We start from the raw sequence: 16,648 nt of genomic DNA on the forward strand, positions 1-16,648 counted from the left end.
TACGTGTACAAAGAACCTTAGAGTTCTGTGTTTTTAATTATCAATGGGGTAATTGGGTCCTTAATGTTCACTTGTTCATCTTCAAAATAATCATTTATTTTTTCTTCCTCTGCTGCTTTTTCTCCTTTCGGAGGTTGAATATCTTCCCTCTGCCTATTAAAGCCCTATAGATTACTAAGTCATGAAGTGAGACATTTCCATTTACCGCTTCTTATTTCTACTCATTCTTTTTTGGAAAAAAATCCAATTAGGTAAAATTTTAGCCATTTACCATATACATATGTTTTATCTAAAATGGACTCGAAGAGAACGGCATCGAACAAAACACGTAAAAAATTGATTTGCCGAAGACAGTTTTAAGAAACGTTGTATTTAAAAAAAAAAAATTTTCCATGGTTAGATTAATTAGTTTATTTGCTAATGTAGTAATTCTGTTCTGATATGCACACCCATTGCTGAAGAATATATTTTTTTCCCTATTTTGGATGCCTGATTTGTTTAGTATATTTTTATATTACCCACCGACTTCCATACTTACGTTTTTAAAATTTGATGTAATTTTTTTTTTTTAAATTTGTGTATACTTAAATGAAAAAATAAAGAAAAAAATAATACTTGAAAACTCGTTTGCTCTAATGTCTCATTGAGCTTTGTTTCAAATATAGCAATGACCATTTGTATTTTTCAAATTGTGCACGGTAAAGTTGTGCAAAGTGATTTTAGTTTTTTAATATAAAACTGAGGCTTTAAGGCTTGGACAGAGAAAAACCTTTTGTAAATCCATGCTGTAAACGTGCTTTACATGCTCTTTATCATAATCTTTCTCTTTCAAGCTAATTCTTTATCCAATTGATGAGCTTTGCATATCTTTTCTGAAATTTGTTGTGTTTGAAAACTACAAAATCGATCACACTGATCTATTTACTGCATAAAATGGCTCAAATTTTGTATAGTAAATAGCGTACAATTGCAAAAACCCTTGTCAAACTAATTTCATTTGTTTGTGTGCTTGAAAAAAGTATTTTTATCTGCCGTATGTATTGGTAAAATATACCTATAGATATAGGTCATTTACTGAAATTGAAAGACAATACTGATACTGATAATAACGTGTTGATAATTCTAACATCTTAGTTTTGACCGTGCTACTTACCCTTTGATCACTCGAAGGATCAAATACTACCGCCCAATAATTGATTAGCACATTAACTAATAGTTAATTAATTTGACTAATCATTGTCGTAACCCCTTATGATTCTAGACCCGTTTCAATAGAGGCCTCAGCGTACTAAAGGTTTAAGTCTATTAATCAAGACCGCAAATCCCTGCCGCACACGCCATACGCAGTTACCTACACAATATATTATTACGTGTATGTGACTTGGAAGGGTCAAAAACATACACGTATAAGCTTAGAAACACAAAATAATATATGATGATTGGTATTTATGAATACCGAGGAGAACTTAATATAATGTCGAAACAATGTTTTCAAGCAATTAAAAACATGATAAGTGACAACAATATAAGGGTACTTAGACTAATAATAGAGAGAAAAGATAAATAAACTGATCACAACCCCACACAATAATTATTTTAAAAACAAATAATTTAAAATGTTTAAAATTCAACAAAATAAAATAATATATAAACATTATTTTACTTCCTATCGTTACCGTGAAGTTGTTATCACGTGTCATGATTTGAGATTTTCAGGGCCGAGTTATAGTGATTTATTTTTAGGATATTATGCCGTTTTGAGCTAGATCCTTTTTTAGTCGACATTTTGGACAGCATTCCAGTGTTATCCATCATTATGGTAGAGGTGTATTGCAGGGTTTTGAACGGTTAATTGCCTCTATTTCTTTATTTTTATTATTCATACTTACTCTTTTATTAGTGTCCTGCGGGTGATCGTTAGCTAGGTGATCATAAAATCATAATGAAATGGATTAAATCATTGAACATGCATGGGTTGGATCTAAATATCTTATATTTAGATCCAACCCATAGTTGCCAAGACTTTTACCTCAGTCACAAAACTCACCTCTTTTACATTTGCAATTCAATTTTTTTATTATATTGCACTCAGACAACAAGTTGGTGTGTACAAAAATCGCTGACCTGACCTTTATGCACAAAAATATTATATTTTAAATTTTTCATTACATTGTGGTAGGTAACAATGACTCTTTATCAAAGTTATTAAAGTATCCAAGTGGAAAATACTCTGTACCATACATTTTCGTTGAAGCTTTAATTAAATGTTATTTTTATGATATGTCACTGCCAAGTCTTATTTTATGTTATGATTAATGTTGTTGTTTTTTGTATTTTTTTACCATATTAATGGGTTTCCTCATGTGTGAAATTAATAAATAAGTGAAATTATTAAATTGCGGCCTTATACCATTATTCCTTTGGCCCATTAGTAATATAACATACACACATTACCCAGCAATCCGTTACATAATATACCATAATGTATGTAGTCAGGTCAGGTCAGACACTTAAGGTCAGATGGAGCATCAAATATTGACCCGACTAATCGCATCACGCCTAAATGGTAGCCAAATACAAATAACATTGGTAGCGGGAATGTTGGTATGGACATTTACCGAGAAACTACTAACATAGAAGATGGTTCTCCATGTTATCTATAAATGTTCGAGTAAATATTATTGGAATATTGCATAATATATAATATCGTGCAAGATCAATGGATTTCACAAAGCTACCTAAATGTGTAGCACAGTAAGTTTGTACAAATGTGTAGCACAGTACGAAGACCACCATTTAGAATCAAATCGTTGTTTCGATGATATCACTAAGCTGACAAAGAAATGAATTTCGAAAATATATTTTAAATATTATAATATTTCAGTGATCGAACGCGAGATATTAACTGAATAACAAGATTTTGAAAAAAGTTAGTATTGTAATTTTGTTGATCTTAGACACTGTTAATATTGTTTCCTTGTTTTTAGTTTTCTAAACCAACTATCATTAGTTGGTCACTCATATCAACGTGTTTTCTAATTAAAACTTTTTACCAACGTTTTACAATGGCCACCTGCACAGAGATTAAATTATAGAAGAACAAAGAGTGTAGATAAATTATTTATTCCACAGCGAGCGATTAACGAATAGTCAATGAAAAAGCAGACAGGATAACATATTTGTCGATTTTTACCGTTTTACCAATATATTTTTACATTTAAATACGAAATATTTAAACTATATACGAGATTTTTAAAAAAACTTGCAAAAACTAATTAATTATCTTTGTATTGAAACAGTTTTGCGACTATTCCACGTCCCAGTTTCTATTAAAATTGTATTTTCCTTTTGTTCTATTCCTAATCTTACTTTAGAAGAAACAAAAAAAAATTAAAAAGACGCGAGTGTTATTCACTTGTTATTAACATATGTCATTTGTGTATGATTTGAATTTTCATCGTAATTGAGAGTGCATGTTATTTTGTATCAATAATCTCGTGAAAAGTGCATTAAATAGTAAAAATATCATCCCCAAGTTAAATAATAAACGTGAGTTCGTATTGTAAAAATCTAACAATAAATGGTGTTTCTATAAGGTGACCTATAAACTATGAGCGATCCACAAATTCTTCAAGAAATCAACAGGACTCAAAAAACTAACATCATCACCAGGTTTAGGCTTCCTTTTCTCTTTCTTTGTACTTCCTTGTGATAACAACATGATCGATTGACATTTTATTTCCATTTAAATACAGTCCATTTTAAATAGCAATCGGGTATCAAACAACCGTTTTTAGTAAATACCTTTCCAAGAATGCGTAGGAACTGTCAATACATAATATTATAGAACACTATTTTCGCCATATGTTCACCTGACCATCAACACCTGAAAAGCCTCGGGATAAGGGAGAGCTCTCTCCTTATAGTCTTGCATAATTCTGCAATATAGAAAGGCCTTACTCTAACGGGTTGAGTGCTAAATCTTACTTGAGCGGAGTTCTGGCCAAAAATAAAACACTCAGCGAATTCCTTACATATTCCATTATTCAATCGTCTTTATTTTTCTGGATACTTTCAGCACTGCAGTGAAATAAGTTATTTAACGTGCTTTTGTAAACTTTAAGTCGTATAAATCAAACTCAAACTTTTTCGAACTCTCGCAAACACATTTGTTGACATTATTTACCCACGGTATCTGCTGTATTTAGGAATATTTGAAGCAATTCGATATATTAATGATTCCTTTCGAATATCCTACTTTTTTTTGCGGGCCATGTTTCACAGAAAATGGAAATTAACCAATAAAGAGCGCTGGGTGAAGAGATATCGGGAGTTGGCGGAAAGGCATGTTAACTGTTAATACATCCTTGTGGATAAGAAACTAGTGGAAGACAACAGACGCCGATAGGGTAGGAAGCCACCAGGATTATTCATAATCAAATATAAATATATATTTTTGAAGATTTTTTAAACTTTTTTCTTTAAATTTTTCTTTGTTCAGTGTTTTTTTTACAATTTTTGTATGGGGTAAGACCACCAAACTAGGCACATGCCCGTGATGTGTAGGTTGAATATGGTGGTTGATGTGGTGGCATGAAAAGTAGTTGACGTGTACCCAGCGTTGCTCGGGATTGTGAATAGTTTAGATAAAAGTTTTGAGATTGTGAATTCTTGTGTATCTTAAAACTGGGTGCATTTTAAGGTGGAAATAATATTATCGTAAAGAAATCAAAGAGTTTATTATTTTAGTAATTGTTTCACTTACTCACGCCATATTATCCTCGGGCGTCCCAGACTTCATATTTCATTCACTTTCACGCGTTCTGATTAAACCCCTTTCTTGGTTCATCGCGTACGCCTCATTTTACCATTCACAAGTATATGTTTCACTTGGTCGTGCTTGGTCTTTCTCGGGCGCCCCCGATTTCATCTACCATTCACTTCTACGTCATACATTCTCCTTATAACTCTCTCTTTGTTCGTCACGTACGCCTCTTTTTACGACAAATTAATATTTGATTCATGTCTTATGATAATCTTCGCGATAATGCGTTATGTTTCCCTCGGTCGTCTTTTTCTACCATTAACAACTGTAAACCACACTGTTACTATTAAAAATTACATTTTATGGACATTCATTCCACTCGACATTCGACAAAGATAATGCTTTAAGTCTTCCTAGGGCGTCCTCAACTCATTCAACTATTAAAACTGCTCTCTAAACACTCATGGCACTAATAAGAACAAACTTTTAAGCTTACAGCGAAATCGGTCCAGTAGTTTTTGAGTCTACAGGGCACCAACATACTAAGATGGTCTTTTAATTATTTAGATAAATAATTATAAAACATAACAAAACACGTTTTCATTAGGCGGCGTGTTTATAATCTTACATGTTTGTAAAAGCGATAATGTGGTAAAAATTCAATTTTTCGAACTCTATTCTAAATATTTAATTTCATTCTCAATTAATGTAAAATGTTTTTCACTGTACCAAAACAAATAGTTTATCGCTGTCGTATTAGTGATTGCGGAATGTACTCGACTTTTTATCGTATTTATAGTTTATCGCATAAAAAAGCGTATTCGACTGCTATTCAAGCTTTTTTATAACCACTTATTGGGCAGAATGAAAATAAAATTTTCTGAATACTTCAAAAAAACATTATTTTAAGACGGATAATAATATTGTATATTTGATTACGCGTATTATAAATGTTTCATTTTTTAGTAGATTATCGGCCTGTTTATCGTCAGTATTATCAATACTGCGATGGTGTGATTTTGATTGATTTTTTTCTATTTTATTCAATCCACCTTTCACCTAGTTAGAACCCCGATCCCTCCGATAAGAGAATATTTACATTTTAACCGACTCATAAGAAAAGCACCTACTTAAAACGAGAACCAATATAAAAACACCAACAGTTTAAGGAGCCCAAGCTTTAGTAACGGAATCGCTTAAATGAAAAGTGAAGACTATTTACTTAGCGTGCCAAGTGGTGAATATGCACGAGCCCCGATCATTTTGACTATGTGGTTTATTTTTGTACGAATTCTTTGTCCAACCGGTGAATGGCGTAGGTTTGAGTATTGGCTGTAAGGTTCAGGCCGCATGACATTTCACCTTTTAAAATGGATAGTTGGACTACACGATTTGCCTTTTCTGGTTCACCAGGACGAAAAATCCTCTAAACAATGACTCTCGCACTCTCCGCATAATGAATGGCTTCCTTATTTTCTGAACTGAATATCAAAAAAAGGATAAGTACCCAGTGGGAAAGTAAACGAAAGAAGACATTTGAAATGTATTGAAGAAAAAATCACTTAACCTAATTAAATAAATACCAACAATCAATTACACAAAACAACATTTTTTAGGATTGGGGCATCGTTATAAGTAAACCATAGACAAAATGCGAGAAATAATTAACTAAAAAATATGCCTCAACACAGGTTCGCCTAGTGAGGCAGGTTATGCACAACTTAAAATATAGTATATTATGTCATATCTTTATAACACTCATTTTTGACATTTTTGGTAATAACCTTAACAAACATCGATATGAAGTAATGCGTACGATCGATTATTACTATGAGAGTATGGAATGTATTGGGAGCATTTCCTATCCTCTTCCTATTTTCCTCTTCCTCTTCCCTTCCTTTAACACACAAATTCCAACGGCTCGGAGGGCTTTGAAGCAGAGAATGGACGGTTATCTCGAGAGTATTTCCTCCTGGGGTAAAAATAATCTCGTCAAATTTAATGTTTCAAAGACCCAATCCTGTCTGATTACGTCTAAAAGGGATCCAAATGATATTCTAGTCTCCTTCAACGGAAGCAATCTTCCGAACAGGCCTTCCATTGATATGCTTGGTATAACTATAAGTGACCAGCTCAGGTATGGGGGCTCCATCGAAGCCAGAGTAAAGTTGGCCTCTCAGAAGCTGGGCGTACTGTAAAGGGCTCGCAGATACTGCTGACCCTGTACAAATCGAAAGTGCGCCCTACTGTCGAATTTGGCAGCCATCTCTGGTCCGGAGCCCCTAAATACCTGAAAAAAAAACCCCCGACTCTGTGCAGAAACGGGCCGTCCGTTTGATAGATTCCCCAATCTTAACAAACGGACTGCAATCTTTAGAGCACAGGCGTCAGGTAGGTATGCTGTCCTTGTTCTATCGGTATTACAATGGAAGATGCTCTGAGGAACTAGCGTCATTGATCCCTTCGGCACCGGTGCGTAGTCGGGATACACGCCAAACGCGCGCCCAACATTTGTACACAGTTGACATTTGTCACATGAGAACGGGTCGCTTTTACGATTCTTTCTTAAGTTCAACAGCTCGGCTGTGGAACGAACTGCCGGCCTCTGTGTTTCCTCCCTCCTACAACATGGGACTCTTCAAGACCCATGTTCACTCCTTCCTCTCCACAAAAAGACCCTCCACACAGCATCCCCAGAGATGACATAGGCCCTGAGGGAAATTATTTTCTTCAGGGCCTCCTGTGTGGAGTTAATATAAAAAAAACACCAAATTAATTTTAAGATATTAAAACTTCATTTAAAGACGTAATGTACCAATCATACAAGGTTGTGTCGTTCATACATTTAGCCATACATTTGTATTTGCAGAAATTTGGTGTAATTTGAATGTAATTCTTTCCATGTGCAATTTCTCGCAGTGATTTATTTATTGGTAGTGAAATTCACGCCTGTGTAATTTCGATGCGTAACCATTTTAATTCAGGCCACCCACAGTACAAAGCCCTCGAAGTACCTACTTCAGTATTACTTAAATACAACCCTTATATCAATTTGCCACAAAATCTCTACCGGTTTCAACCTTTTTTACTTAATTCTTGAAACATATTTTAAGCACCTGCCAACCCTATTCAAAACGTAATTTATTATTTTTTGGTACAAATTTAAAAAAAATTAAATAAAATTTATTTTAATTGATAATTTTGTTCAAGACCAGCAATGAAGGCTCAAAGCTTGCTTTAAAATATTTTTTATTAAAGCTCAAAGTACCTACGTAACTTACGTCAATTATTTAAATTTATTTAAGATCTTTCTTTTTTTTGCTGAATTTTAATTTGCAAACGTGAATTTACATAAATGTTATAATTCCTGACAGAACTTAAGAAAATGGATTTTAGATTGAAAAAGTTTATTTGTAATTCAGACGGAACGACAAAATTATATAAAATGTAAATAATTAGGAAAAAAGAAAATAACACAAAGTCAAGTTTTCGCTGCACACACACACACTAACAGCACAATGATAAAAACTTTAAAAATAAATACTGCTTGTCCCTTTCTTGCTAATGGGAACAAGAAAATAAAAAATGACAAAAATCTACTATAAACTACTAAAGAAAAATAACATTTAACTTGAATCTATGTTGTGCAAAGTCAGCGCGACATCAAACATTGTCTATCACGGCGCACAACGATCGTCTTAATTATTAATTATGTGTACGTTATAAGATTTCACCGTCAGGGGGATTATGTTGTTTTGTATGAAGTGTTTGTGCTGATTCTTTAACGCACATCATTGGAATATCGAGTTGCTTTTTGATCGTATTTTTCTGTTGCGTCGATTTTAAAGGCTGAATTATAAGTCACTTGTTATTATCAATCGTAGAACTAAGCCAATTATATGTATTATTCAATACATAAATTTAAACAACGCCCTAGAGGTGATTTTTCACAAAAAGGACCTAGATAAATCACCCAAATATTATTATTATTAACAATAAGCATAGAAGGCGCGTGAAATATTGTTTTACAGAGACGTTCGGCAAAAGCATCGCTGTCAGAATTGTATACATGCACCAATATACTCGAGTTTGTAACCCATAAGATCGTCCATCACTGCCCATGAGTTGATTATTCTACATTTTCAGTAATGTTTCTTATTCCTATTTTTTACATTAATAATTATAATTATTATTGCTTAATCTGTCACACCTTACCCTTAATACTACAGAAAAACAAAATGGTAATATAAACAATAATTGTCAACACTGTTATTAAGTTTATAAATCGTTCTCACTTACGAACTCACTATAACAATAACTTTTACTGAAAAAAATGCAATAAAAGTCTTCTGGAATTCTGGATGATTGAATTAATTAACCAACTGCAGTATAAATGATTCAATTTTGATCATTTTCTACAAATCTCTCGCAAAATAACTGTTGCTTCAAACTGAGTGGAATAATGAATCGGAGTCAATTCATTTTATTGTTTTACTAAGCGATCACTGGAAAACGATATTTTATTTATGCTTGATTGAAGTTTCATAGACTTTGTGCAAAATTTCTCTTGATAATTTTTATGTCTCCGTTACGACGAACATTCGTGATTTTTTTTAATCGCTTTGTTTTAACAGAGTGCAATTAATTCTGACATGAAGGTTCATGAAAAATTGCACGATGCCGTGAAAATGAATATAATGCAGGCATTGCGAAATCATTGGCAGTAAAATATTTATGGCAACACGACAATGTCTGTGGTGGAATGGTAGAATCTTAGTCCACAGTCGTTTATTCATAAGTCATTCTTTCTACACGACCAACGGGTAAAACTTTTTGAAATATAATCTATACTTACCGTAAAAAAAATTAAGCATTTTTAAATGCATTGAGTATTGGGCTATTTAGCGAGTAAAATGAATATCGTCCACTTTATAAATTTAATTGCCATTATTAAATAAAAAAAATAAACGTAAGGCCGTCTAAATTTAAATTTAAGATGGTTTTAGGCATCCAAAAACAAAGCTGGCTGGAACAAACAGTAGCGCACCTGTGAAAAATCACGAGATATTATGACTTATTCTTCTTCTTTCGTATGGTGGGGGGTCAGAGGGGGACATCTAGATCTGCGAGCCATTTTAGGGCCTCAGGCGTCGCCATGTGGACCTCATCAATCCCGCCGGGGAATGAATGGAGCGGGCATTCGTTGACCACATGTTCGGTAGTCTGCACCGCACCACATTCACACATCGCCGACTCTTTAAGGCCCCATCTGTGCATCATGTGGGCACAGCGGCTATGGGAGCACCTTAACCTATTGATGGCGGACCAGGTTTTGCGAGGCAGTGAGAACCCAGGCTGTCTCTCGGTGGGGTCCTGTATGAGATGGGCATTTCCCACGTTGGCCGTTTGCCACTCAAGTTTCCACCTATCTTCTGGGGTGAGAGGTAGTCGGAGGAGCCTCTCTCCTTCCGCCCAGAAGGGCTTTCGGGACTTCAAGCGGCATGCCGGGTGGGAGACGACATCTTCGTGTAGAGGTATTGCGCTTTTTTGCAGCGCCTTCTTGTATTCCCTCAGTGTTGCAATTTCTCGCCTGATGTTTGGCGGGGTTATGTTTGCAAGTACGGGGAGCCAAGGGAGAGGAGTAGATTATGACTTATTAAAAAAGCAGTTCCGGACTTAAATATTTTTTTCTATTATTATAGCGACTATTTAAACATCGTTCATAAAAAATATGATTACTTTGGGTATGGTTATATAGTAAATACTTAGTTATAAGTGTATAGTTAATTGCATTTCTTAGTCTACCTTACTCCATACCCCAAACAGGAGGCCTATGGTATCTTTGGTTCTGGGAAGAAAAGAGGTATGACGCATGAGTAGGAATCTTGAGATTATTTTTACTTTTACCCAAATAGGAGACCTATATCATATATGAAGATGCTGTGTGGAGGATTTTTTTAAAGAGAGGAAGTTCTTAGAAGAAAAAAAATTATGAGGGGTGGGTAGGAATCTAGGGATCAATATGTCCGGGAGTGACACATACACATTTTCTACTGCTGTGGCGCACGGCGATGGGTTGAGAGATCAGTTGGAGATGTCAAAGGGTCTTCCCAAACCAGCCTCTACCAATCTGGCAGGCAACTCAGATGGTGTGTCAGGCGTATTCTGAACACACATCATCCGATGAACCCCGGATTCCCTACCAAAAGTAATGAACCACTTGGGGTGACCTATGACGGAGGTGCTGATATAAAAATGGAAGAGAGCTACTGACCCGCGAACTGGCCTTTCACACCCTCCATTCGTGTAATACATTCATCAGAGAAAACACAAGAAAAAATAAATACCATGAATATTAGATATTCCAGAAATCAGGGTCAAAAAAATATGGGAAAAATGCTTTCTAATACTATGGTACCAAACTCCACAAAAACCCCACTCTCATTCAAAACACACAAAAATATTATAACATTTAAATCTCAAATAAAACGCTTGATTACAAAACATTGAGATATCTGAAATAGAAAATATACTGACATCTGATTCAGACACCGTAATGCAGTTTAAAACTTTAGCTAAAGAAGGAGGTAGCGCAACAAGGCATTATACCCCAAAAATAAATCACTTTAATACTTTTGACTGTGAAAATCTCAAATCGCCATATAATCTGATAGTATTAATACTCCAACGTCTGGACGATGTAGGCCCTCTGATTGGTCAAATTTAAATTGTCTGTTTCGGTTAAATTCCGCTAACTTGAAAATTAACACGATTTGAAAATTATGACACGATTTGAATATTAAGACACGATGCTCATATAATTTTTGGATAATATCGAAGAAAATATGTTTTAGAAAGTTCACAATCCATTGGATTAATTACATTACAGTAAAAATTATCACAATTACGTATTGAAATTTGACGTTTATCATTATTCACGCGAAAGACACATTGTTCAGTGCTGCCAGCGTATATCGATTTCCAATCAATGCAAAAAGCCTTTATAGCCAGTTAGTGTCAAGCAATGTACAATGTCAGTGTAATTTTTTAAAGTTAGATATATATATACAAATATATAATTATAAATATAATATATTTAAATCCACCATTAAAAAGCCGGCTGCTAAAATAACCAGTTCCACTCGATACTTAAATACGTAATTAATTATTTTTTGATATTACAACACCGACCCCATGCGCCACCATGCGCTGTCAATGTTTGATATGTGTCATATGTGATAATTATAGAATTATTGACGTGATAACCAAGAAAATTTGTTTACAAACTACCTGTGAATCGCTAAAAAGAAATATTTTGTTTTCAGATTATTATTTCAATTTAATTACTATGGCTAAAAGGAATGTGGACAATATTTTACCAGAATTGGTCGAATTTCGGAATGTTCGAATGAGAGGAAAATTTACCAAGCGAAGCGATAGTAGTGTATTCTTGAAGTGTGCTCAATAATCCTAATTATGTGCTTCTAGAACAGAATTATTTCGGCGTCATATCAAAAGAGTGTCATATAAAAAGGTAAACTGTTACATTCTTGCTGTCATACTGGAAAAATAATACCACAAATTTTAGCTTATTATCCAGCACCGAATTATTGACAGGAGATTGTAGTCAATCTAAAAACTTTAGGAATTTTATTTGTCAATACAAGAGTGCTAATAGATTTGGCTCATTTGAAGCGCAAATAGCTAATATCCCAGGTAATGGTCCATATTGTTTAAAAATTTCTGGTAAGGTTTATCATCTCACTTCCAGAAGTATACAAGTTGCAGGTGAAATACCTTCCTATGCTCAGCTTTATCTATACGATCCTGATGAGGCTGTTAGAGTGCATATGAGTCATCCATCTAATGCCGATTACTATAAAAATATAATGCAAATAATTGATAGTGAAATACGCCAAATAAGTCATCATCAGTATAAGAAACTAAAAGAATCTGTCGAGGAAGAAGAAATACGCATTGCGGCTGAGGGTGGGCAGGTGAGAGATATACGTCTATTATTTACACGTTCATCAGAGGTAAAATGCTCCAACCAGTTCTCACGATATCGCCATGGTATACGTAGCAGACAGACGGAAATTTGCCATCGGGTATAGATATCGCTGTTTAACCTAAAAATGTTAAGGACTTCAAAGGATGGCAACTTTATCAAAGCATTTAGATCCTATGGTTTTCCCACTACTATTTCCATCAGGTGAATGTGGTTGGACCCCCGGCTTTAAGCATCATGCTGATTTCTGTACTGCTCAATGTCATACTGTAACTGCTATGTAGTTTTATGCAAGTAAATTAGCAGTGCGAAGAAACATATTTAATCCAATCCATTATGCGGGTAAACTTTTTCAACAGTATTTAATTCATGCTTACATTATTTATCTATTATCATTATTTATGAATCTGGTCGCCTAGATTACATTAAGAAAAACCAACGACACCTCAGAGTGGAATGCTATCAAGGTTTGCAAAACCATGTAAGAAATTTAGCCACTGATAGAGGAGTATGTGCAGGTAATACAGTCATTCTTCCATCTTCATTTACTGGTGGACCACGCCATGTGAATAAACTTTATCAAGTTTCAATGGCTATGGTGCGTAAATTTGGTCGTCCTGTCGTCGTCATAACTTTTACATGCAATCCCAAATGGCCAGAAATACCAACCGAATTGGAACATTATTAATCGGCCGCGGACAGGCCTGATATAGTAGCCAAGGTTTTACATCTAAAAGTCAAGGAATTTATTCATGATATGACTGAGAAACATGTTTTTGGAAAGGTAATTTGTTGGGTGTATACAATTGAACAGCAAAAAAGAGGACTACCTCATCTACATGGTGTGTTTACACTTTGCAGCGAAGATAAGTTGTATACAGATTCTGATATTGATAATGCCGTATCTGCAAAACTACCCCATCCGAAGAATTCGGCTTTGTACCGTATTATTTTAAAAAATAACATTCATGGACCATGTGGCGTACTTAATCCAAAGTCAGTCTGCATGGTAGACGGTAAGTGCTCTAAAAAATTCCCCAAATCATTTAGAGATGCTACTGATAATAATTCCGCAGGCTACCCAGATTACAGGAGACGTGATAATTTTTCTGAAAATCACGTTATTCGGGATAGACGTATCGACAATCGATTTGTTGTTCCATATAATGCATTCCTTAGCAAAAAATATGATGCTCATATTAATGTTAAAATTTGTTCCTCTTTGGATAGTATTTATTTATCTGTACATGATCAATCTCACTCAATTTTACTTCTGGCTTTACATTTACCCGACAGCCAATCTGTTTATTTTGTCTCTACAAAATAAACCTGTTCCTCCCTCCCCTCTGGGCGGGAGGAACAGGCTCTCAGGGAAGCATCTACAAGGAACACCTCTTTAACAGCGTGGTTCCAATTTAATCTTCAAGATATTGAGGGACGCTCTATTCTCTATCAAGATATACCAAATAACTATGTCTTTACAGCTGGTAAAAAGTGGACGAGGAGACAGCGGGGAGGCGGAAACATCATTGGATGAATACCTTCAATTTCTCCTAGAAATATAGAACTGTGTCATTTACGGCTGATTCTTATAAAGGTGGCTGGAGCTACATCCTTTGAATCTTTGCGAACTGTTGATGGCAATTTACTATGTAGCTACTTTTCATGATGCGGCGCGTGAACTGAAGCTCATTGATGACATACGAGAATGGTCGCAGTATGACGGAGGCTTCATTGTATTTGACGCCTAAAATTCTTAGACATCTATTTGTTTTAATTTTAATACAATGTATCCCTTCGATCTTCGGCTGAAGATTTTTTTCATCATGGTGTTGCTGAAGAAACAGCTATTAATCTTTATCTTTTAAACATACAGGATATTCTCATGAAGGAGAATTCATCTTGCAGAATGCAGGGCTTACCTGAACCTGATGAAAGTTGCAGTTTTGGACAAGTATCTGATTTTAATGTAATTTCTGAAAACACTTTAGGTGAATTGATGGCTGCCAAACTCAATGACGTACAACTTCAAGCATATAATTCTATTTTGAATAAGTTTTTTTCACATGAAAATGATGACAATAATTTTTTCTTCATTGATGGCCCAGGCGAAACAGGGAAAACATAGGAAACTTTAATTCACACTCTAAGACGAAAAGGTAAAAGAGTTTTATCAGTCGCTTGGACAGGCATTGCAGCACTCTTTCTTCCAGGTGGGGTAACGTGTCATACTGCTTTTAATTTACCCCTCAATTTACAGGACAATACAACATGTAAGGTCACATCAAAGAATCGGAAAATTATAACGGTAGCAGATATTATAATATGGGATGAAGCACCGATGACAGGTGTAGCTTTAGAAGTAATTGAGCGTACTATACGTGATATCACGGGAAGTGATTCTGTCTTTGGTAACAAAGTTATTGTTTTGGGCGGAGACTTTCGTCAGATCCTTCCAGTGTGTCGACGTGCTTCACGAGGACAATTAATTGCCGCCTGTATAAAAGCAGCACACTTTGGTACCATTTCAAAACTTTTCAATTAAAAACAAATGTCAGAGCTTTAGAAAGTGAAAATATATTTTCTAAATGGCTTTTGGACTTGGAAGATGGCAAACTTCCTTTCATAGAAGGAACATTAGAGTCATCTGTGCTTATTCCCTATGTAAATATTTGTCAAGATTCACTATATATACGGTGAGACACATACAACTGCTGATGCCTTAGGGTTGAGTCAACGTACCATATTGTGCCCTAAAAATAGTCATGTTTATGCAATCAATGAGGATGTACTTCAACGGAAAGCGCCCCTGAGGTGATATCTCACAAAAGCGGTGCTATAAAAATTTCAGCTGTAACTTAATTCAAACCAAAATCATTACAGGGAACAGAAAAGGTACAGTACATTTCATTCCTAGAATCTAAAACACTTTGTCGGATGTTACAATATAATTCAATATGTGCAGGAAACACTTTCCAGTCAAATTAAATTAAATAAATCTCAAGGACAAACTTTTGAACGGGGTGGACTGTTACTTCCTGAACCAGTATTTTCTTATGGACAGTTTGAGCGCAGTCATCGTTATTTATACAAATTCTGACTGATTGGTATACGGATAATATTGTTTATAAAGAGATTTTTTCCTAATGAAAGTTTATAATATTATGTTGTAGATTGTAAAAAATAAAAGTATAATAAATTGTACTTGCTTAAAAAGTTTTGTTTTTTGTGTCCCTTGAAATGAAAATGACTCAATTTATCCCACCTGTAAGGTTTTCGCGAATTAAGAGAGTTTTGGTGTATTTACTTTGACAATCGTTAGGTAAGAGCGTAATATTATTTCACCCAAATATGTAGATTTTTAGGACTTATCCCAATAAAATAATTCTTAATATATTTAAAAAAAATGTAATTACTTTGACAGTCTTTTGGTAAGAGTATATTATTTTACCAAAGTTATATGTAATATTGTAATATGTTGAAATTTTTTTATTTTCGAATTACATATAAATATTTTGCAATTTAATTTCGATTTAAAAATTAAATCATTTCGGTGGTATGGAAGAGGAAACATTTTTCTCATTGACGAGATTTATGTTGGAGTGAGGGGTGTTTAATGGTGCAGAATGTCTTTCTATTATATATCTACCCAATGATCTAATATTTACCTATTAAATGTAACTGTTAGTATCACATAAACTGGGCGAAGCCCAACCAAGTGCCGCCCGCAGGGCCTAGCAGCAAAAACCCGCGGAGCGGGTTTTTAACTGCTATTATATTTATTATTGCTTCAGAAAAAAACACTACATGATAAATTTATAATTAAATAAATAAAATGAAATACTTGGTTTTGAGTCACTATATTGATAATTTTT

The sequence above is a fragment of the Hesperophylax consimilis genome, chromosome 16 (genome assembly GCF_061612785.1).
Source record: "Hesperophylax consimilis isolate HC1 chromosome 16, BYU_Hcon_1.0, whole genome shotgun sequence".
NCBI classification, from domain to species: Eukaryota; Metazoa; Arthropoda; class Insecta; order Trichoptera; family Limnephilidae; genus Hesperophylax; species Hesperophylax consimilis.